General features: G+C 42.5%; 1 protein-coding gene across 2 annotated transcripts in view; it reads left to right on the forward strand.

Annotated features, from left to right (window-relative positions):
* Positions 1–24,076, forward strand: part of PTPN14 (protein tyrosine phosphatase non-receptor type 14) — a 178,460-nt gene that overhangs the window by 42,079 nt on the left and 112,305 nt on the right. The window contains exon 1 of one of the 2 annotated variants that reach the window (XM_055319537.1): positions 18,991–19,123. The exons of the other annotated variant lie outside the window; for it this stretch is intronic. The gene's annotated coding sequence lies outside the window, so the exon portion shown is untranslated. Of the gene's footprint in view, positions 1–18,990; positions 19,124–24,076 lie in introns of those variants that run through there. 2 annotated transcript variants of the gene reach the window in all.

Genomic DNA, 24,076 nt, shown 5'->3' on the forward strand with positions numbered 1-24,076 from the left:
ATTATATTTAAACTCTAAGTTATATTTATTTTTGTTCGAATGGGTGAAAAAAATAAGGCAAAATCTTAAAAATATAAAAGGTGATGCAGTAAAAAGTCTTTATTCCGCTCTGTTTCCTGGTCTCAGGTCCCCTCCTAGAGGTCATAGTTTTTAATATGGTCTTCCAGAGGTATGTTGTATACATATAAACATACATACATCTCCCTGTCCCCCTTTTCCCACACCGCTAGCACACTGCCCCGCTCCTGTTGTGTACCATGAATTGTCTCTCATCCTGGAAGCCATTCATTTCAGTGTTTAAAGGACCCCTTGATTCATTTTTCCCTTATTTGGACACACCATAATTTAGGCTGTCTTCTGTGATGGACTTTTTAGGTTGTTTCCAGATTTTGCAATTTCAAAGAATTTTTCACACATGTATGAGTCTTAGGATAAATTTCTAGAAGTGGAATTGCTGAGTCAAAGTCATTTGTAATTTAAATAGATAATTGCCAAATTGTTTGCCATGGGAGTTACACCATCAGCCATATAAAGGAGTACCTTGTGGAGTATGGACTTTGAAATCTTGAGTTTGAGAATTTGAAAATATGCGTATTTATTTTTTAAAAAATATTTATTTATTTGACAGAGAGCACACAGCAGCAGAGGGAGAGAAGCAGGCTCCCAGCTGTTTTTAAAGATTTATTAATTTGAGAGAGAAAGCAGAAGGAAGGGCAGAGGGGAAGGGAGAGAGAGAGAATCTTAAGCAGACTTTGTACCTACGGAGCGCAGAGCCCAATGTGGGGCTCCATCCCGTGACCCTGAGATTGACCTGAGTGAAAACCAAGAAGGCAGTGGCTTAACTGACTGAGCCACCCAGGCGCCCCTGATGTGGTTTTATATTTTCCCTTTTCACCCCTGCAGCTCCTGTTTAGGATATACCCTTCCAGAACTTTTCCTTTGCACATACACAGGTAGTTTGAAATGTAAAGAAAGTTTTTGAAAACAAATTAAAGGCAAAACTATACCATGCATGATGCTGAGCTTGCTTTTGCTGTTCAGACATACATAGTCAGGCCCTTCTTATGTACCAGTCCTAAGTCTCCTAAGCATTTGCACCATGTTCCATACAACATTCTAATGTATTCAGTTTTCCCTATTATAAATAATGCTGAGATGAATGTTTTTGTAATTTTTTTTAAAGATTTTATTTATTTAATAGAACACATGCCATAGAGCACAAGCAGGGGGAACGGGAGAAGCAGGCTTCCCACTGAGCAGGGAGCCCAATGACGTGGGGCTCTATCCCAGGAGCCAAAGGCAGATGCTTAACCAACTGAGCCACCCAGATGCCCTGAACATTTTTTTCTTTCAATAGATGCATGTAGAATCTTGTGGGCAGATTCCTAGAAGTGAGAATACTGGTGAAAGGTCATACACACTTAAGTTTTTACAGGTAATGCCAGATTTCCCTTTAAAAAGTCTTACCGGGATCCCTGGGTGGCGCAGCGGTTTGGCGCCTGTCTTTGGCCCAGGGCGCGATTCTGGAGACCCGGGATTGAGTCCCACGTCGGGCTCCCAGTGCATGGAGCCTGCTTCTCCCTCTGCCTGTGTCTCTGCCTCTCTCTCTCTCTCTGTGTGACTATCATAAATAAATAAAAAAATTTATAAAAAAAAGTCTTACCATGTATATTCCAATAAATAACACTTCTGTATCATCAGCACTGAAAATGATCAGTCTCTAATTTTTGGTGTTTTTTTGCAGCTTGAGAAATTTTTTTAAGTGGCCTCTTCTGCATGTTTAATTTACTTTTTCCTGATAGTGAGATTGAATGTCTTCATATGCTTCTTAGCTCTGTTGCTTTCAGCTATAAATGGTCAGTTTTTCTAGTTTCTTATTGGTTATTAGCATTCCTTTGACACTAATTTTTGTGTGTTACATATGTTGCAAGATATTTCTCCCAGGTAGTTATCTTGTCACCTGCTGTACATCATCTTTAGCCAGACAGCACTTTTAAATTATGTAACAAAATCTGATATGGCTTCAGAGTTTGAGATCTTAGGAAAGACTTCCATAGTTTCACATTTATAATGTATTTACTTATGGCACTTTTATAATTTTGTTTTCTTGCATTTAGACTCAGCTAGGTTGACTGAATGGGTGAAGTCTGTTCCTTTCCCTCTGCAGTTTAATCATGGAAATTGGCATATTTTTGAATAGGATTTTTATGACTGAACAGAGCAATTCTGTCCAATAATAAATCAAGTTAAAATTGAATGATGGAAAAAAATTGAATGATGGAAACTTAAATTTTCCAGGTAATTTTTTTTTCTTGAGGACTTACAAATCTTTCTCCAGCTCTCATTTAGGTTTTTTTTTTTGTTGTTGTTTTGTTTTTGTTTCCAAATAGTATTTCCTGGTCCCAGAACTTGGGATTGGGGTCGGGGGTGTCACAGAGGATGTACAGGTGTCAGCAGGCCAGTTCTGCTTTTATCTGTAATGTTTGCTTAAAAAAAAAAAAAAAGGAAAGAAACAGAAAACCAATGCTTTGCTAATCTATTTGAAGTTTGGGGAGCTGGGTAATAGTAACTCATTTTCCCCGAGGGGCTCCAGCCTGTTGGTGTTGGTCATGCGTGCGGTTAGTGTGCCTAGAGAAGAATTCCTTGCAGTGAGGGGCTGGGCTGGCCTGAGCCTCCTGTGTTTCCAGCCCTATCCTGTTACAGTTATAAAGTATGTTCCGTGGTTTGACCTTCTGCTCTAGAACACTTTGCCCGCTATTATTCCACATTTCCTCTTGGATACCTTTCTCATCTGTACACCGGGGATCTCGTTATGCAGGAGCAATAAATACTTCAGAGCGTAAATATTTTTGTTAAGAACTGAAGTACTTTTCTCAATCTGTGAGCACAAAAGTAAAATGGAAAGTTACTGAGTACATTATAAGCTCAGGACCCAGAATGCCAGGAGCGTTTTATTTTTGTGTTTAGAAAAGAAACATGAAGTGTTGCTTATCTGTGGGTGTGAAAAATATATTAAAATAGCAAATGGTGACTATTTCAAAAGGGTTTTTTTTTTTCTCTGCCCCATCTCAATTTGCCAACTGCAGCCTTGTCCAGATGCATTTTTTTTTTCCTGGAGTGGATTAATGGCACATTATTTCTTATTTGGACTCCCTGGAGGTACTGCACATTCTTTTGACCATTCAATTCTTATTCCTCACCTCTAGTTTGTTTTTCAGAAGGTATCAGATTAATTTTAGCTCGTTGTATACCCTTTCAAATCTTTTTATTTCTTGAGGTTTTTTCTTTCTTTTAGCACCTTTCTTCTAATTGTTTTTTTTTTATTTTTTTAATTATTTATTTATGATAGTCATACAGAGAGAGAGAGAGGCAGAGACAAGGCAGAGACATAGGCAGAGGGAGAAGCAGGCTCCATGCACCGGGAGCCCGACGTGGGATTCGATCCCGGGTCTCCAGGATCGCGCCCTGGGCCAAAGGCAGGCGCCAAACCGCTGCGCCACCCAGGGATCCCCCTTTCTTCTAATTGTGATAGCTCTAATAATAAATAACTTATTAGGTATTTCATTGTGGCCAGATACTTTGGTAACTGCTTTACATGCATGACCTCATTTAATCCTACCCATAACCCTGTGATGGGTAGTGACTATTACAGTTGACCCCCGGGCCATGTGATTGACCTCCTCCCCCGACACACAGTTGAAAATACACATCTGACTTCTGACTGCCCCTAAACTTAACTATTCATAGCCTACTGTTGACCAGAAGCCTTTGTGATAACATAAGCAGCCTATTAACGCATAATTTGTATGTTATGTGTATTCGATACAGCATTCTCATAGTGAGATTCTAGAGAAAAGAAAAGGTTGGGTCACCTGGGTAGCTCAGTGGTTGAGCACCTGCTTTTGGCTCAAGTCATGATCCCTGGGTACTGGGATCGAGTCCCACATTGGGCTCCTTGCAGGGAGCCTGCTTCTTCCTATGCCTATGTCTCTGCCTCTCTCTGTGTGTCTCTCATGAATAAATTAATAAACTCTTTAAAAAAAAAGAAAAAAGGTTAAGGAAATCCTAAGGAAGAGGAAATACATCGACAGTATTGTATTATAAAAACTCCACATGGAGGTGGACCTGTGCAGTTCAAACCCATATCATTCAAGGGCTTTTCTTATTTTCATCTTGCAGGTGAAGAAACTGAGGCTCAGAGAAGCTAAATAGTTTGCCCAAGATTTCACAGTTAGCTGAAACTCAAGCCTAGTATTCCAAGTTTACAACACTCACTTCAGACTTCAAGCTCTTAACTATTATGATGTCTTCAGACATCACCTTCGGGTGTAAGTGGATGTGTCCCCATCCCCTTCCAGGATGAGGCTAAGAAGAGAATACACCTCAGCACAGTGGCTGGTCCCAAGTCTCAGATGGTTGCTGCTTGATCCAAGGAGAATGACAAAGTCATCTCCAAGACTTGTTTAGTTTCATGAGTCAAACAAGAGGAATCCCACATCTTGCAGGCATCTCTGCCTTAAGTTCACTTGCAGTGAAGATGACTTGTGGTCAGCGTTGCTACTTAGACTTTCCTCTCTCTTTTACTTGAATCTTGTCCAGGAGCAGAACCCCCTCCCTCATTCCCGCTCTTCCATTCAGTAACACAGGGGTGACTCTTGGCATTGGAAATGTCATGGGGGGCCACACTTCCTTTGACTCCTGAGTAGTTTGTTAGCTTTGGTTCTCTCTGCTTCGCTCATGGAAGAACTTATGCTGTATGGGCAGTTTCTTAGCATCTTTTCTTTCCACTTTCAGAAGAAAAAAAAAAGAGCAGCTCTAACTTGTTACGGTTAGCTAACAATGACACACAACAGAGCATGCACTTTAAGTCACTTAACTCAGCGGGTAAAGAGAAGTGTATCCAGGGCTCGCTCCTGTTTTGACCAGAAAGCATTAAAGCGTATGTCTGTATAGCAGGAATCTCTAACCTCCGTGATGTTGGGGGGTGCTAGGCCATTAGGAGGGCTGACAGGACCACTGACATCATGTGTAAGGGAAGGAAGGAGAGACACTAGGGATGGGGGGAGCAGACACTAGTGGGCTGTCCCAACAATTTACCTCATTGTCTCTATGGAAATTAAGTACCACTCAAGTTGAGAAATTGTTGTTTCCTCCAATAGATGCCAACAGGACTACGTTCTGTAAAAGATCCTCCTGGTGTAATCATTCTGCCCCTATTTCAGATTTGAGGAGCTTTTGGTCCGTATAGGTGACCCCATATGAATATAAAGTGTGTCTGGTGTGGGCCAGCATATGAGCTTGTATCATCTTCATTGATTCCACTGTGCCTCTGAATAGATTAAAATCATGTAGAAAAGATCAAGTTCTGGTTTAATGTTCTGAGTTTTTAGACTAGGTGCTAGTGTAGTTAATGATTCTTTTTTAGAGGGCGAGACATAAAAGAAAAATGAAACATGAAAGGGAAAAGGATGTTTGCTGTGGTCTGTTACACAGATGAGCTTAACTCTGGGGGAAATCCTTGTGCCCCCCACTTCAATCTATAGGCCCTTTCCAAAACCAACTTTATGGGAATCCCTGGGTGGCTCAGCGGTTTGGCGTCTGCCTTCGGCCCAGGCGCGATCCTAGGGAATCCCGGATTGAGTCCCATGTCAGGATTCCTGCATGGAGCATGCTTCTCCCTCTGCCTGTGTCTCTGCCTCTCTTTGTGTGTCTTTCATGAATAAATAAATAAAGTATTTTAAAAAATTAAAAAAAAAAACAACTTTATGAGTTCCAAAGTTTTCATTATAAGCCTGGAGGGGGGGCACAGCTGTGCTTTTATCAAGACTGTTGAATAAAAATTGGTATATTCCAGCAGCATTGACACTCTGCGGCCTCTGCAGAGCTCTTACGTTGTAGTTTTATCTATGAAATAATATGACATTGCAACACCATGAAAGCATGTCAGGTGAGGCTTGATTTTAGAGTTTTTCTGGACCATTCTTAGTTCTACATAATTATTACAATGAGATCTTTAGATTTTAAAAACCTGTTAAAGAAAATGTAATTTTTTTAAGAAAATGTAATTTTAAAAACAAATCATGCCTAAGCCACTGAATATGGAATAAAACCATATGAAGTAAATTGTATTTTTCAAAGTAGCATAAATAGAACTATGAATTCTGACATTTTTCATGGTGCTGTCATGTATATATACAAAATGGGAAACACTTCTGTTGTCTAATTTATGACCAGGGATATTTTGATGAATATGGCATAAAATGACTAGGGTTTTAAATCATGACGTCGTGATGCACGTGATACTATTACTAATAGTGCTTTGTCAAAGGCAAATGTTATACAAGCAACTGTATTATTCTGAGCTAGGTTGTCAGTTACCGCGGAAATGTTTAGGAGGGAAGGTTAAATTCAAGGTTAAATTCAAGGTTTTCCTTTAAAAAAAAAGATTTTATTTATTTATTCATGAGAGACATAGAGAAAGAGAGAGGCAGAGACACAGGCAGAGGGCAAAGCAGGCTTCATGCAGGAAGCCCGATGTGGGGTGGGACTCGATCCCGGGTCTCCAGAATCAGGCCCCAGGCTGAAGGCGGTACTAAACCGCTAAGCCACCCGGGCTGCCCCAAGGTTTTCCATTTTTATGGAAAAACCTAAATGACTCATTTTTTAAAAGATTTTAATATTTGTGAGAGAAAAGGATGAGCAGGGGGAGGGACAGAGGAACAAAGACAGAGTCTTTGCCATGAGCTGGGAACCCGACGTAGAGCCCAGTCCCAGGACACTGAGACCATGATCTGAGTTGAAACCAAGAGCTGGCCGCCCAACCAACTGAGCCACCCAGGTGCCCCAACCTAAATGATCTTTAAATGTTTAGGTATGGAAGGGACGTGGATTGGGTGTGGAAATGAACTTTCTACCTCCCAGCCACATCATGAGAAGAGTGACTTTATATCTGTTCACAGCCTTGAGGTTGGAGGGGAGAGTAAAGCAGACCATTGGGGGTAAAGTTCTTTATTAGAGGGCTGGGTTTTTACTGTACTTTACTACTAATAGCTAACATTTATTGAGCACATACTGTGTGCCACTTACTGAGCTAAGTTGCTAAATCAAAACCCTGAGAACAGCCTCTTGTGCTAGGTGCTCCTTGACAGCCTTCATTTTATAGATGAGACACTGAGGCTTAGAAAGGTAAGTAAATTGGTCAAATTGGTGAGAAATGGAGTCAAGACTTGAACTCAGGTATTTCTGGTTTTAGAGACCATCCTGGAATGAGCCCCTTAGTCTCAATTCACTTTCCTCCTTCATTTGTTCCACCAACCAACACAGTTCTTTTGATGCCTGCTATGCGTAAATGTTCTCTCACTGGGCTGTGGAGCTGCAGAGCTGGACGTGAAATGGCCCGTGGCCTTGAGCAGCTCATGTCTGAGTGACGCAGTGGGAGAGCGCTGTGAGGGAGGGGGTCCATGCCCAGGGTGGAGCCCATCCAGACAGGAGGCATCAGACTTTAAGAGGGGGCACCAAGAGAGGTTTCCTGGAAAGGTGACTCCAAGTGAGTTCTGAAAGACAAGCAGGAGACAACTGGACGCAGACTGGAAAGTAGGGCCTCCCAGAGGGAATAGTACTGAAAGGCATGGAGGGTAGAAATGCCACCACTGCAGGTATTTGGTGCACGTGAGGCAAGGGTGGCTGAGGGAGGCCATGGTACGATGGGTAAGCGGTTGGGCTTGGCTTTGCCACATCCTGGCTTTGTGTTCTTGAGCCAGATCTCTTCAGTCCTCCGTTTCCTAATCTGTACAATGGTGATAAATAAATGCGGGTCTTGTAGGGCTGTTAAAATCACACTGCTTGATGCATACTAAATGCTCAGTGCATTGAAGATACAGTTATTGGGGCACCTGGGTGGCTCAGGGGTTGAGCGTCTGCCTTGGGCTCAGGTTGTGATCCAGGGGTCCTGGGATCGAGTCCCAAATCAGCCTCCCTGCCTCTCCCTCTGCCTATTTCTCTGTGTCTCTTGTGAATAAATAAATAAAATCTTTAAAAAAAGATGCAGTTATTAATCACCATTGTCATTGTCAGCATCCTTTTCCTCCTCATTATTTAGGTAGGCCAGGAACAGATCTAATAGGATCTTCCTCATACTATTGTATTTAATCTCTAGGAGCTGCCTTAGCCACAGCATAAAATAGGGAAAATTCTGATGTCTTTGAGTGTCGTAGTGGAAAGGTAGAGTGAATTTCATGTTTTGAGAAGTGGCAGCAAGCTCATTTCAATGAAATGCATTTCAACACAGCAGAGAGGTCAAGAGCCCATTCTGACATTTCATGCTTGTTATATGGACATTTGTAAGGCGAAAGAGGCAATAATACTACTTCGTGTCAGTTCTGCAAAAAATAAAAAACTTTTTAAACACAGCTGTCAAACCTCTTTCCGGAGTATGCTATTTGCCCTCTAATTCTTAAGAATTCATCCTCATTAGTTCGTGAACCTCTGAAGACAAGAACCATATTGTATCTGCAGTGTCTGACACTTGGTAATTGCTCAGAAAAAATGAGTTGAATGAGTGCAAGTTGGTGGTTGTCCTAATGTTCTGGTGTTTGATAGTTTAAGGAAGGCAGATATCGTTCAGAAAGAAGACCTGTGCCAGTGTGTTACTTGGTGATTTTTTTTTTTATTAGGCTCAGCAATAAGACCGCCCTGCTTAGATTTCAGTGCCTTGCTGCGCCTGTGCACACAGTTGTTTTAGAGACACTTAAGGTATCTTATGGTGTGAGGACAGCACAGCTGGGTTTCTCTTAAATAGTTTTATCCCTACTACCTAGCCTGGTGCCTGGCACGGATAAATATCCGCCGCAATGAATTTCCTTTAAAAACATGCATTAGGCCATTGTCCTGACATACAGTCTTAATCTAACAAGGGCAAACCAATTTGACTTTAGCTTACTTTTCTTGGCCCATAAGTAGGATTGCTTGCGGTCAGCACAAAATTCTAGTTTGGGTGGAAAGGCTCTTCTGCTTAGAAGGCTGGTGTGTGCACCGGCTGGTGTACCTAGAGCTGTTGGTTCCTCCGCCTGTGTCCTTGGTTAGTGTCAGATGGAAAGGGCCAGGCCTTTGCATGGCCTTTGCGTGTTAGGGCATGGACGTTAGGTCCCAGGTCCCTGCCGTGTCCGTGCGGCCCAGTTACCGTGACAGGGCTGGGGGAGCTGTGCCGTGGGAGGGCAGGGAAGCCTTCCCGTCACGCTTTTCCCCCTCCCTCAGATGCATCCAGCTCTGCGGCCTAGAGACCCTACTGCCAGCATCTGCCTCCTCTTTCCCAGCCTGTTAGAGACGGCCTCCCTCCAGCCCGCTGCCTTCTCTTGAAGTCGCTGTGAGCTTGTTACCTTGCCACAAAATGATTTCTGACTCTCTCTCTCTCTCTCTTTTTAATATTTTATTTATTTATTCGTGAGAGAGGCAGGGACACAGGCCGAGGGAGAAGCAGGCTCCAGGCAGGGAGCCCAATGCGGGACTCGATCCCGGGACTCCAGGATCACGCCCTGGGCCGAAGGCAGGCGCTCAACCGCCACGGAGTCACCCAGGCTTCCCGCTTTCAGACTCTTTCACACATTATTTGCAAAGCATAGGTTGGTTAAGCTCTTTTCCCTTGTGGCTCTTACAATGGATTGAATAATCTCGGATTCACTCTCCTAATTCCAGCCTGGCTAGTTTCTGAGGCCGTCAGTAAGTTGTTTCCTGCCTCCCCTCCTTCCTTTCCTTTCTCTAGTCCTACGTGAACTGTCCATGAATGGGTGACTTGACCTGAATTCGTTTTCATACTGGAACTGGCCTGTGAGGAGCGTGTGCCGCATGGTTTGTGGTCACATCTGCACTTACCCATGAAAGGAGAAAAGCATATCAGGGTGTTATGTTTTTTTTCTGGTATTTATTCTATTAATTTTTTTTAAATTTTTATTTATTTATGATAGTCACAGAGAGAGAGAGAGAGGCAGAGACACAGGCAGAGGGAGAAGCAGGCTCCATGCACCAGGAGCCCGACGTGGGATTCGATCCCGGGTCTCCAGGATCGCGCCCTGGGCCAAAGGCAGGCGCTAAACCGCTGCGCCACCCAGGGATCCCTATTCTATTAATTTTTAAAAATTTTTCAGCTTTTTTGGAGTAGAGGTGCATATAAAATTGTAAGATAGGGGATCCCTGGGTGGCTCAGCGGTTTAGCACCTGCCTTTGGCCCAGGGAGAGATCCTGGAGTCCCGAGATCGAGTCCCGTATCTGGCTCCTTGCATGGAGCCTGCTTCTCCCTCTGCCTGTGTCTCTGCCCCTCTCTCTCTTTCTTTCTGTGTCTCTCATGAATAAATAAATAAGATCATTTTTAAAAAAATAAAATAAAATTGTAAGATACGTAATGTGAATGTCATGATATGAAATACATATCTATTGTGAAAAAAGTCACCCCCCCCAATCTAGTTAATCCACACATTCATCACCTCACATGTTTATCTGGTATTTATTATTCTGTTGGTAGAATGAAAAGATGCTTTGGAGAATTTGACCAGAGTGTACAAATTAATACAAATAGGTAAACGCTTGGTGCCTCTGGGTGACAGTGGGTCAGCTTTTCCAGATTTCCTGAGAAGTGCCATAGTTAAAGCTTGGGATATGCCAGTTTGTCATGTAAATATCTGAGACCTTTCCCACATTCCAGTTTATTTTATTTTATTTTCTAGCACTACAGTATCAACATTGGACTTCGTTCACTTTGGGGAGGAATGAGGATCAATGGGACGTTGTTTTTGTTTTTGTTTTTTTTTTTTTTAAATCTATTTCTTTTTTTTTTATTATTTTTTTTTTATTTAGTTATGATAGTCACAGAGAGAGAGAGAGGCAGAGACACAGGCAGAGGGAGAAGCAGGCTCCATGCACCGGGAGCCTGACGTGGGATTCGATCCCGGGTCTCCAGGATCGCGCCCTGGGCCAAAGGCAGGCGCCAAACCGCTGCGCCACCCAGGGATCCCTGTTTTTGTTTTTGACACAGAAAAGTAGTAATAGGGTAAATGCCAGACCTGTATTTAGAGTAAACACCAGGCACATGTTGGGTGAAGACTGGGACACCTCCCTTTCCACTCCATCTAATCTCAATTCTTGCTTTTTCTTCTGACCCAGGGGTCATCTAGCAACTTCATGCCCATTGTCCTAACCCTGGGCACTCGAGTATTTTTTGCCGAACATAGTAAACTAGTTGTACACAACACTATCAGTAGGTCACAAGCTCTAAGTTAGATTTCCATTGGCAGAGATTGACTTCCCTGTAACCCTCCAGACTCTGTAGGGAAGTCATAACAAATCCTCCTTTAAGATGTTAGGGAAGATGGGAGACTATATAAACTAACTGAGACTGTGAATTCCATCACTAGCTGGTATGTCGTCTTAGGTGAGGTAAACTCTGTAAGCTACAGTAGTTGACTCATCTGTAAAATAGGTATAATGTCTTCCATAGGGTTGATGGTGTGAATACTAGAAATAATATATGTACAGAGTTTAGTATGGAGGAAATGCTCCAGAAATGCTAACTATAATTTTGGGTAAAATTAGGGCATGGATTTGGTCATGAACACATAGTGACCATAACGTTGACACACTCTCAGTAATACCATTCTTAATAGTGCCAGCGTCTATGGATGTCTGCGCTCAGGGCATCACCACGTACATTAAAAAAAAAAAAAAAGGAAAAAAAGAGAAAGAATGTCTTCAGCCCTAGCTCTTCACAGGTTTAGGCTCAGTACAAAGCTGTCTGTGCTTGCATTGAGATGGACCATCTGTATGATTTCGGTGGTGGGGGTGGGGAGGTCTAGGTCAGGTATTTTGGATTTCTCTTCGGGTCCACTCACCCCAGCTCAGTGTCCACTGGCTCTTTCTTATTCATCTATTCTTGTCTAATGAGGACTTACTTCTGGCAGTTACCATAGACTTCCTGAAGTTGGGCGGGATGCTTCCCTTCTCTTGCTGAAGGAATTCCAAAGGCTGACAGCAGGGCATTCAAAGGGGGCTTTCCTTGCTAGAGAAATCTCCCTCTTTCCTCAATCTGGGAGGCTTCATGATGCCTTTTGTTTTGTGGTTAGACTCCCTGGGAGAGATACAAGGCCTGCTTACAAATGCTCAGTAGGACAAATATAAAAGATGGTGAGTCCTCTGTAATGTTAGCCAGGAGGATGGTGGTGGCAGTGGCAGCAGCAGGGAAGGACTTTAGCTCATTTTATACATCATCTTCCTTGCCACCATTATTCCAGAATCGTCGCACTGATACTCTGGTTAGATTCAGTTTAGTCCTTTCTGTTCAGCATAAATAGGCAAGTCAATGTTTACAGCTTAGCCAAGTGTGGTGTTTAGATTGAGTTTTCTTTCTTGAACATATTTTGTTTTTTTCTTGAGTTTGTTGTAAATGCTTCACCTTTGCATTTGCTTGGTTTTCTTTCAACATCTGACTAAGCCTTCCCACACACCTCCAACTGCTTTAAGGAACTCCTCTTACACAACTTTCCATGTGAGCCGGTCTTGTCAGAGTATTTCACCCCACCCCCTGCTTTCTTTCCTCCTGGAGCCCTCTGACTTCCTGTGCCATCTGGACTGGGAGGAGTAACACGACCTTATAAAGACATTAAACAATCCCCCTACTTTCAAATCCTTCCCTACTGACAACCTACACAGTTCACAAAAACAAAACGATGTACCCACCTCACAAAACAAAAATCGACAACTGGTACCTTGTGCCTCTCAAAGTTAGGCTTCCAGACAGCCTGTCTAGCTTACTCTCCCAGGCTTTCCCTTTCTGTATTTGTATTTCTTTAGTGTGGGGTTTCTGAAATCTCCCTTGTTTCATCAAACGTGAAGCTTGTAGCATTTGTGCCATGTTCCCCTTCACGATTTGAAGTGATTTTTCAACGGGGGAAACATTTTTGTTTTGTCACTTAAACCTGGTTATCTCCCAACTTCCAGCTCTAACTTTCTAATTATCGACTGGATGCAAGTAACCAGACAGAGCAAGGGGTTAAGCCTAGATATTCCAGACCCACTTGGTACTTTCTTTTTTCTTTGTCACATTCTTCATTACCTGACACAAATGAGAGCATGGTTAGATTTTCTTTCGGCGTCTTCTTCAATGAGAGATCTTTTTGTTTAAGTGAAAATTTCATGGGCAAATCCAACATATGTGTTCTTTGTTTTCTGTTGCATAGTAAGGCCATCTCCATGAATTAGGTTGTAAAGATAACTTGCCTCATTTTAGTTCTGCAACGAAGAGAAAACGAGAAGGCTTAAGAGTAAATGAGGAACCACAGAGATGATTACAGGGCAATGAACTCGTACCTCAAAAGAGAAGGCAAGCAAGGTAGGAATATTTATGTTGGAGAATCTGAGGTGGTAAGTGTTGTAATAAGAGTGTTAAATATATGAAAACATGATATGGAAATGTTGGTTCCCAGTTGCCCTTTTCAGGGTGAAAGACTTTAAGGAGGAAATAGATAAAATTATCAGTGGAGATTTCAGTATATTTTACAAAGAAGAAATTTCACTATGGTTGAAGGATTGTTACTAGAATGAGCCATCTTGAATAATTTTGCTTTGCTATGTTTCTTTTTTTTAAAATAGATTTTATTTATTTATTAGAGCATGTATGAGCAAGGGGAGAGGCAGAGACCGAGAATCTCAAACAGATTCTGTGCTGAGCATTGGGCCCAACATGGGGGTTGATCTCATCACCCTGAGATCATGACCTGGGCCAAAACCAAGAGTTGGACGCTCAACTGACTGAGCCACCTGAGTGCCCCTCTTTGATGTGTTTCTAAAAGTTCTAACTTAGTAGAGAAGTGAGTCCCTGCCATTACTTTTTATTTTTCCAAATTACTTCAATCTCCTTTGAGAAGGTCCAAGCACAGGTAGTAGAATGAAATCTTCAGTCTTCACTACTTTCCTGTTCTAATTGCTAGATCAGAATCCTCGTTTACCAGTCTGACTTACATGCTCCGTGCTCTTGAGGACCATTGACTATGGCTCCAGTGTTGGCTTCAATGGAACAGTTAAAAACAAAACAAAACGAAAACCACACGTACTAGTAAGATGAATAGAATATTTTAATTTTTATTCTTGCCTTGTGCTGAATTCGCTCGGGCTCCCCATTGCTTTGGCTTCAAATACTGTACTTATATAGAATAAAATGAGCTTCGACATAATCTTCAGTAAAAATCTGTCCACACTGGATGCTCTTCTTTTTATTTCTTGAGCCATTTGCCTTTGCCATCTGCTCTTCTGCCTTTTATAGATTATCCTGAACCAGAGGGCAGTCTCTGGGTGGTTGGTGTGCATTTTCACCCACTCCTTGTTTCTTGCTCATCCTTGCCTATGTCTAGGCTCATCTCTTCCCAGCTGCCCAGCCTATGTGCTGTTCTGTTTTTATCCTTACCTAGCATTTCCTACTACTTGGTAGGCAGAGAGGGTGTCTTTACTTGTTCCTTGGGATTTCCCACAATCAGTAGTCTGTGCTGAGTGAATAATAGTTTTTGAGGAAATGATATATACATATAAGGAAGTACAGTCATTTGATGTGCAGGCCAAGTGATTTCCATAGTTACCACTTGATGGAGGACACTACATTGTGTTTCTCAAAAGCTGTCATCAGAGCTGCTGCTTCTGAAGTTGTGATACTGTGACCTAGCTCTGTAGCTAATGAGAGAAGGGATCCCCTATTTATTGCAGGCTGGCTTTGGAGAGACAGTCTGTTGCCCAGACCTACTCTCACATTAGGACTTTGATATATCCTCTGGGTTGATATTTTCCTTTCCTAAAGCCTTGGTGAGGAGCCATGCTTAAGGTAACCCAAAAAGAAAAAAGAAAGCTGTAGCCTGATCTTAGGTACTTCTGTCTCCAAGTTTGGACTCCTCTTGTTCCACATTATGCAGCTTCCCATTGAAGTACTTGAGAAAACACTATTATTTCAATCATCTTGCAGGTAAAGAAATGGAAATCATAGCAATTTATCTGCATTTGACAGTCCTTTGGGAATCAGTTGAGGAATATGCAATAAGAAACTTCTAAAAACATACAGCTTTTGATTTAACTCTCTTCCTTAAGAATCTGCCCTAAATGGGCACCTGGGTGGCTCACCTGGTTAAGAGGCTACCTTCTGCTCAAGTCATGATCTCCTCCAGGATTGGGATCTAGCCCTGCTTCAGGCTTCCCTGCTCTGCCGGGAGTCTGCTTCTCTGTCTGCCCCTCTCCCTGCTCATTCTCTCTCTCCCCCCACCCTCTCTCTCTCTAGCAAACAAATAAATAAAATCTTAAAACAGTCTACCCTAGAGAAAGAATCAGAGGTATAGGCAAATTGTTTTGAGCAATAGCAAAACATCAAAACCGATGTAACATTTCAACAAATAAATGTTGATCTGCACTGTAGAATATTATGCAATAGTTTAAACTTGCTTTTGAAAAGTCTCAGTTTTACTTACTGAACTTACTTTCAGTAAGTTTTTCAAAAACAGTAATATAGGAAAATAGATAGTAATCAGAAAGAATGAAAGGTATCAGACGATGAAGTACAATCCCAACTATGTCAACAAATTTAAGATATACTTTTTTACAAGAATGGGATAAAGTATGCAAAACTTAGAAATTGATCCTCTTTGAGTGGTGACATTAGGGCGATTTTTGTTTTTCTCTCACAGTTTTCTATAATATTCAATTTTTTATAGTGAATTGATCATCAGGAAGGATTAAAGATGATTACAATTTTTAGTTAAAGTAGAAAAGGAAAGGCCTGTCTAGGCCCAAGAGAATGAAAACTCATCGAAATCCCAGGATTTAAGTGGTTTTAATTCCAATTGTGAAAAGGAATGCTTGAGCCCAAGTGATTTTTTTCAGTTTTGCTTTTGCTCCTAAGTAGTCAAGGTATTATTTATATGGTGCTAAAAGCCATGTGGTTAATGAGATTGTGTTCCAAGTATTGTTATGTGTGAAAGGGGCATATATGGTCAATGTGCATCTTATTGCACGTGTAATCAATAGTAAATAGTCTTTCAGTAGTAAAGACTGAGGGATCCCTGGGTGGCGCAGTGGTTTGGGGCCTGCCTTTGGCCCAGGGCACGATCCTGGAGACCCGGGATCGAATCCCACATCGGGCTCCCGTGCATGGAGCCTGCTTCTCCCTCTGCCTGTGTCTCTGCCTCTCTCTCTCTCTCTCTCTCTCTCTTCTGTGACTATCATAAATAAATAAGAATTTAAAAAAAATAAAAAAATAGTAAAGACTGAGCTTTGGAGCCAGTCTCTGCTACCTGCTAGCTTTGGAATTTTGGCCAGGTTATGTAGTCTCAGTTTCCTTATCTGTAAGCTGGGATCGTGAGGGTCAGATGATACAGTCAGTGCATGTGGAAGACTAGCTCAATTCTGATACATGGTAATCACTCAGATGATATTATAGCTGACATGGTAAATGGTGGCTGATAGAATAATATTCCTGAAGGAAGACTTCTCCCCATTTTTTTTATAGTATTTCGGAGAGACAGTATTTATTTATTTATTTTTAAAGATTTTTCTTTACTTGAGAGAGCAAAAGAGCATGAGCAGAGGGAGGGACAGAGGGAGAAGAAGCGGCTGACTCCCCAACTGAGCAGGGAGCCCAATGAGGGCTCAATCCCAGGACCCTGAGATCAGGACTTGAGCCAAAGGCAGACATTTAATCGACTGAGCCATCCATGTACCCCAGAAGAGGCAATATTTAAAATATTGGGGTTTTTTTTGTTGTTTAACACATTAATACTCCAAAGATTATAAAGACAAAGTAGATGTTCTGTTTCCCCTTTTATCCCTCTGAGGATAGACATGTCCCACCCCTTACTCCAACCTTGTGTAAGCATAAATACAAGATGACTAGCTTTGCTGTTTCTGCCTTATGTATTACCCTGTTACTTTTCCAACAAGCCAGTGGTTATAGAATTTTCGATGGGTGTTGCTCTGAGTTCGTAGATTCAGATTTAACTAATTTTTAATAACTGCATAACACCCTAAATAAGGTGGCTATGCCAGAGTTCATTTGTACATAACTCTATTATAGATATTCAGGTTGTATTTAGTCTCCCACCATCTACTACAGATGACATTTACTGCACCATCCTTGTATATAATCCTTAAGATCCATTGCTTTTATTTCCCCAAAGTGGCATTGCTGAGTTAGAGTGTGTGCTAATTATAGTGCAGAGGGATTTGAGGTTCTAAAAGCTGTAGAAAGCGTTGTTGGTTCCTGGCCTCGCACAAACTAGTTGAAGGATAGATATGCCTTTCTTTTCCCAGGAAATTTTTGCTGATATACAAAGATTTCAGTAGACAGGGTTTATTTTCAGGGAGAGTTGAAATCCTTAACATTCTGAAACATACATATAAATCAGTAGAGCAAAGGGAGCCTCTTTTTTTTTTAATTAAGATTTTATTTATGAGAGACAGAGAGAGGAAGAGACAAGGCAGAGGAAGAAGCAGGCCCCATGCAGGAAGCCTGATGTGTGGGACTCGAACCCAGGTCTCCAGGATCTCCCTTGGCCAAAGGCAGGCGCTAAACCACTGAGCCATTCAGGCGTCCCAAGGGAGCCTCTTGAATTAGGTTTACTCTATAGTATTTAAGGTATTTATCAGATCTGAATTTGTTAGAAGTGTACATATTTAAATTTCTCAGTCTTTAAGAGCTAAGAGTCCAACCTGAGAACTGAAGCCCTGGACAGTTGCCCTCCTGTCCCCACCCAGGGGGAGAGCCATCCCTGCAGATAGCATCTTGTCTCCAGAGGCACAGGCTTCCTCAGCACTGATGCAGTCAGCTGAGCCCATTTTCAGTTTTGAGGTCAGCAGTGGTAACAGGAATGTCAGTGTGCTAACAACGTGTTTTTGTAACACCAAAGTTACTGTGCTCGAAACAGGTGCCTTTTCTTTGCAATGTCACTGAGAGCTGCTTAGTACAATGTTAACGTTTTTCCAAGTCCTCACTTAGGTTGTGTGTGTGTGTCTAATAGGGGACAGAGAGCAGAAAGGACGGTTAGGATGGGCTTTCTGTGCGTGTGTGTGTGCATGTGTGCATGTCGTCTACCTATTATGTAGATGCCAACCTGTAGCATGACCATCTCTGTTTAGAAGCTTTGTTTTCTCCCATTCGTAATTAACGTTGGGTTACATCAGTTGGGATTATGCAACTCTGCTACAGCTGACACTAGTTCATACCTGTTTCCATTCTTTTCTCCCCTCTGATTCAACTTCTTGGCTCTGGAGAAGTGATTGCATTGTAACATTTTAGAACCCTCTTGGTTGTATTCCTTCTCACTGAAGTGGTCACTCTGTTCTGGAACCCACTGGGCAGCATCCTGTCATGGTTCCCAGTCGAGACCTGCAGTTGCTGGTTTTGCATTCACGGTTTGTCTCCTTGTGATAAATAGCCTTACCTTTAAAACTTCGATAACCATTGGCTTGTTGGAAAGCAGTTCTTACTCTTGTGACACTTGGCAGTCTGTGTTTCCTTGGGTTTCCAGCGGTATTCAATGACAGGAACAATAAGGACGGTGACTGTGGACAGATGACTAGCGCTCACCGTGTGCCAGGCACTGGGCCAGGACTTGATGTATTGCTAACGGGCGCAGTCCAGCAGCTCTGCAGGGTGGGCACTGTTACCACCCCATAGTACAATCGCAGAAAGTGAGGCGGTCTCTGAGCTGTGGTTATACAGCCTGAGGGTGGCCCATGCAGGGAAATCACTCCACATCTGGACAAGGTTCACCGGTGGGGCTGGAGCAACCAAGGAACGTGGCGATGTAGCCAGGGCAGCTGGGTGCTGGGTGCACACCGACCCACTTGGAGAGAGAGTTGGCAGAGAGGCGTGGCCGCCGCATATGTTTGGATAGGAAGTGACATGGGTGAGTCCTCCCATCCGAAAGCCCTGGACATGTGAGGGGAGTTGAGGGAACTCAGGCACAGGCAGGAAGGAAACGGGAGAGGGAGGTGTGGAAAACTCTGCTAAGGCAGGTCACTTGCCACAGCCTCTGGCGAAGAGCCCCTGTCTCGATCAGCTCCGTCCCTTCGGGGCGCACATCCCAGAGGAGGGTGAAGCAAGTTGGAGGTATGTTTACCTTCAGCGAGTTTCTTTTGTTTTGATGAGTGAGTCATACGAACAGGCTGGAAAAATCTCTTCGTTTGCTCCTGTGATTGTGTTTTTCAAAGTGGTTTTTGAAGGGGTGGTATGGGATGGGCTAGGATTATCCCTCTCTGCAGTGCAGACTGAAACTGTAGAAGCCAAGTTGTCTAGGTAAGGGGCACTGGGTTTGGAAGGGGGGGGGGAGGAGGAGTGGGATGCAGTGACAGAGCCAGGACCCTGATCCTGCTGCCATGCCCTCTTGATAGACCATCCTAGGACTCAGGACCATTTCCACCATATTGGAATAGAGTCCACTCTGGGTGAGCATAGTAGACTGCAGATGGCAGGTGGAAACCTTCCTTATAAAATGTTTGCTATGGTCATGATGATTTTTATATCACCAGGTCGTTTCCTATCTCCTTTCTGGGCCTTTTTAGCATGGTTCATTGAGTAAGAGCCCAGGGTCAGCTAGTGGCATTAGTAACTGTGTGATCTTGGGCAGGGTCATAACCTCTCCAGCCTTGGTGCCCTCGTCTCAAAAAGGGGGCGTCAGGAATAGCCATCTCATAGGGCCATTGGAGATAATGCTTAGCAGAATGCCTCCATCATTGTATCTGCTTTAAAAATTACTGTCTTCTTAGTGTTCTGACACTCGCAGGACCCTCCCCTGTTTTGCTTCCTCGTTGTGATTAGCTGTGACATTCCAGGACGCACATCACCATGGGTGTAGACACTGATGGCAAAAAGAACTGGATTTGGAGAGCTGCAGATTCTACAGTCTCTCAAAGAAGGGTGGAGTCTCGTAGACAAAGCATTCCTGGCGTGAATAGACAGAGAAAGCTCCTCAGAGAAGTAAGCCAGCGTCAGGTGTTCTGATACAGTTGATGAAGCAAGTTGCACGGGAAAAAATCCCTTATCCTCCGCCTGACTGATTGTTCTTTGCATTTTATTCAGCTTGTCAGCTTTAACTTGCAAAAAAGAATTTTTCTTGCCCTCTTTTAAAAATGGAATGAGAAATCATTACTGTCAGTTTCATCTGGTTAAAGGCAAGTTTCGTTTTGGAAGGGCAAGAGGGGTTTGCATGGCAGGAGACTTCTGACCCTTTTTTCCTGTAGCAAACCCCCACGAAGTGGGCACTGTTTTCTCTTTTACCAGATTACTTTATAAAGTGCCATTTAGGGGCGCCTGGGTGGCTCAGCGGTTGAGCGTCTGCCTTTGGCTCAGGGCATGATCCCGGGGTCCTGGGATCGAGTCCCACATTGGGCTCCCCGCAGGGAGCCTGCTTCTCCCTCTGCCTGTGTCTGCCTCTCTCTCTGTGTCTCTCATGAATAAATAAATAAAATCTTTAAAAAAAAAGGTGCCATTTTTTTTTAAGATTTTATTTATTCCCAGAGAGGCAGAGACACAGGCAGAGGGAGATGCAGGCTCCCTGCAGGGAGCCTGATGCGGCACTCGATCCCGGGACCCCAGGATCACGCCCTGAACCAAAGACAGATGCTCAACTGCTGAGCCACCCAGGTGCCCCAAGAGCTATTTTTTTGGGTTATTTTTAACCACCAGGCATGGGACTGTTTACAAGTATACTTATTTACTGCCTTCTTAACCAAAGTATGCTGGATGTTACTCATTCGTCCCTATTTACTACAGGGTGCTTTCAACACAGTCTTCCATGCGGTGGAATGCTTATTTTTATAGTTTACCTCCCTCATTGCCATTTTAATTCCCTGCCCACAGACTTTTCTTTATCTATTTTAAATCTGCTAAGGGCTAAGAAGCAAAGTATGTAAAGGTATATAAAGTTGGAGTAAATGAACTGTGAGGGTGGTTTGTTTTTTTGTTGTTGTTTCTGGAGCAAAGCGTATGTTGTTGGAATTAAGGACTTTGTGATATTCGATGGTTTAAAGGATATTTTGGTTCCATTTCCTGGTTTTCAGCAATATTCTACATGTATGTAGTTGCCCACATAGCCACCTTTCGTGGAGGTGAGGTGCTACTCTAATGGTGCTAGGGCAGGAATCTTTTTTCTAACTTCAGCTCCAGATTTGGACAAATTTCTCTCCCTCCCATCACTGGATGTTTAAAAGTGAGTTAGCTGGAAGGAGAGAAAGGAATTGAAAAATGTGACTATTCTGTTTTTGTTGTTTTTTAGCAACCAACAGTTATTTGGCTTGTGTTTTAAATCTTGCACCAAATTTTACTCAGCTTCAAAAAATTCAATATATGGCTGTAACCTGGGCACTCTATAGCACTAAAACTTACAGACAGTGTGATTTTCACCGAACACAACTACGTTCCTCTCTGCTCTTCTGTAAGTGGGAACCAAAGAAGGATTTTCCATAGTCCTTTTTGCCCCGTACCTTCCTACCCCTTTTTAAAACTCTCCCTAGAAAAATGACATAGTACTTTTCAAAACTGAGCTGTGCCTTATGCAGGTTTATACACAGGATGGACTAATTGCATCATTTTTTCCTTTCTCACACCCAGACTAGGGTTACATAGTTCTGTGAGGTGTGCTTGGGAGTTGTAATAATGTGGAATGCTGGAAAAGTTCCAGAGACTGTTAGTAAATACAGAATGCAGCTGAACAGCAGTTACCTTCTGTTCGTGATTTCAGAACTTACCCTTAGGAAAAAACAACAACAAGGCAAGTCTGTATAACAAGGCATGGGAAATAAAAGGATGACCGTGTTAAAAATTTGGATTTTAATTTTTCCCTTTCCCCTAAAGACTGTACGGGTAATTCAAGAAAGAGGAGTAAGCTGTATTTGGTTGATATCATGAAAAGTCTCTCCACATCTTACCTATCATATTTAAAATTTTTTAGATCAGCCAACTAGTGCTCGCTTCAGCAGCACATATACTAAAATTTAGATCAGCCAAGTGACTTTTTTTATATGAGAAACCTGGCTTTGCTTTGTGTTTTTAACATGGCAGGTGTTTTGTTGTTATGTATAGGGGGGAGAAAAGAAAATAGAAGGTGCTAGAAAATCGAAGGTGCTAGAAAATCTGTAGCTGATAGTTAAAAAGATGAAAACTTACATATTAGATCTTTTTTAGGAGGCTGATTGGTCAGGAATGAGTTTTAGAAGTGACTTTGAAGCTTTTCTGTATGTTCTCTCCTACTGTATGTAGCCTATTCTATTGAAGGCCTTTAGTGTAGTGTTTACAGAGCAAATATCCCTACAAATTGCTTTCAGCAATCACGGGCACACTGGAATTCTTTATCACATCAGTAATTCCATTGTAGTTTCTGCAAAGAACCTCCATGGGATGTGGCATCTCTCTGGTCTTTGAGACCACCCCCAGTCTAAGACACATCAAGGGCTGGAAAAGGCAAACTTGGGTGGTAGGAATGTTATTTTGGAAATCTGGGTTCAATTTTTTTTTTTTTTTTTTGCTTCCAAAGAGCACCAGTGAGCCGAATTAACTTCTCATCCCTCTTCTCCACCGTTTAGCCTCTCCTAAGCCCCTACAAGTCAGACCTCTCCCCAGCTCCAAATTCCTCAGGTGGCACTTGAGGTCACTTGAAGGCCCCTGCCCTAGCTTAGCCTCAAAAACTTGACTATTTCAGGATTCACTCTTTGATTCATCATAATGACAAATATTTATTTAGCTTTCTGCTATGTCCAAAGGAAGACTACAAATCTGAATCTGACACAGATCTTTCCCTTTGAAATTCTATTTAGGGAGCTAAAACGCATCTAGGGGTTTCTCTGGGGTGAGGGAGACTGTGATGTGCCATCAGCTATAGAGACACAACCATATGGGTTATAAGACCAATGACCATAAATTGCAATCAATTTCCATTGGGGGAAAAAAAAAACAGTTGTTTAACACAACACACTATATACCTTTTTTTGACGAAGATAAGAAAAAGGCCATGGCCTTCCTACCCATGTAGGATGGACTGTTTATGGGAGCATTTCTTCTAATGGTTGGCTCCTTTTTGCTCCAGGTGTCAGCATTTGGGCGATTACAAAGTAGAGTTCTGAGAGAATACGTGGGTCAAGTTTTATACTTGGTCAGTTTCCCCAGGACTTGTCATACGTTCATGTTCAACTCCATGTTGTTTGCTTTGCCTTTTTTTTTATTTTTAAGACTGTAGGTGATAAGATACCCAAGTCCTTCTTTTCATAGCTGCTCTACTATCCTTTGAGCAAACGGGGCTTCCTGTCCTGGGGGGCATGGGAAAGGGACATGTTTCTGCCTGTTGAGTTCTTCACAGAAGCATTTTCTCATTTCTCACAAACAGGTGGGGAGGGTATTATTTTCACAGATGAGTAAACTGAGGCTGAGACAGGTTACGTCACTTGGCATTCACCCAGGCCAGTTCTTGCAGGAAAGTTTGCACATGTTCCCTTTGTCTCCAGAGTAAAACTCTGGTCCTTAGAGAGGACCTCCCTGCTCTACTGTACTTCACGCCTTCTGCATGTGGGTGTCCTTCCTCCAGGCAGCCTTCCAAACACGCTTCCCAGTTGCTTCAAGGAATGGACCCCAGAGCCTGAGAGGTCAGAGAGTTGGTGGCACTTTCCCTGTGATTTTTTTTTTTCACATTTGCTTCTTATCCCCGTGATTCTAGTCACTTGAAGGGCTAGGGTCTAACTCTCTTATCCGATGCTATCTTTCTCACTCTGGTATATCTTTGAAAAAGAGGATCAACAGATGATGTTTTGAAGTTAGAGCATGTTACTGTTTGTCTTGAGAAAAAATCATGGTCAGCACTGTTGGTTTCACTATTTATACTAACAACAACAACAAAAAGTCCCTTCCATTAAAGTTCCATGAATGGGTCTCAGCAACATTTGCAGCCTGGTATTATTTACTGGGTATGTTCTTATAGATAAATAAAACTCTAGACTTTATTTGTAAAGAAAAAAATGACTTTATTAGTAAAGGAAAAAATGTAAATTTTTTCCATTAAAAAAAATCTTATGGTAA

The sequence above is a fragment of the Nyctereutes procyonoides genome, unplaced genomic scaffold (assembly GCF_905146905.1).
Source record: "Nyctereutes procyonoides isolate TBG_1078 unplaced genomic scaffold, NYPRO_anot_genome, whole genome shotgun sequence".
NCBI lineage: Eukaryota > Metazoa > Chordata > Mammalia > Carnivora > Canidae > Nyctereutes > Nyctereutes procyonoides.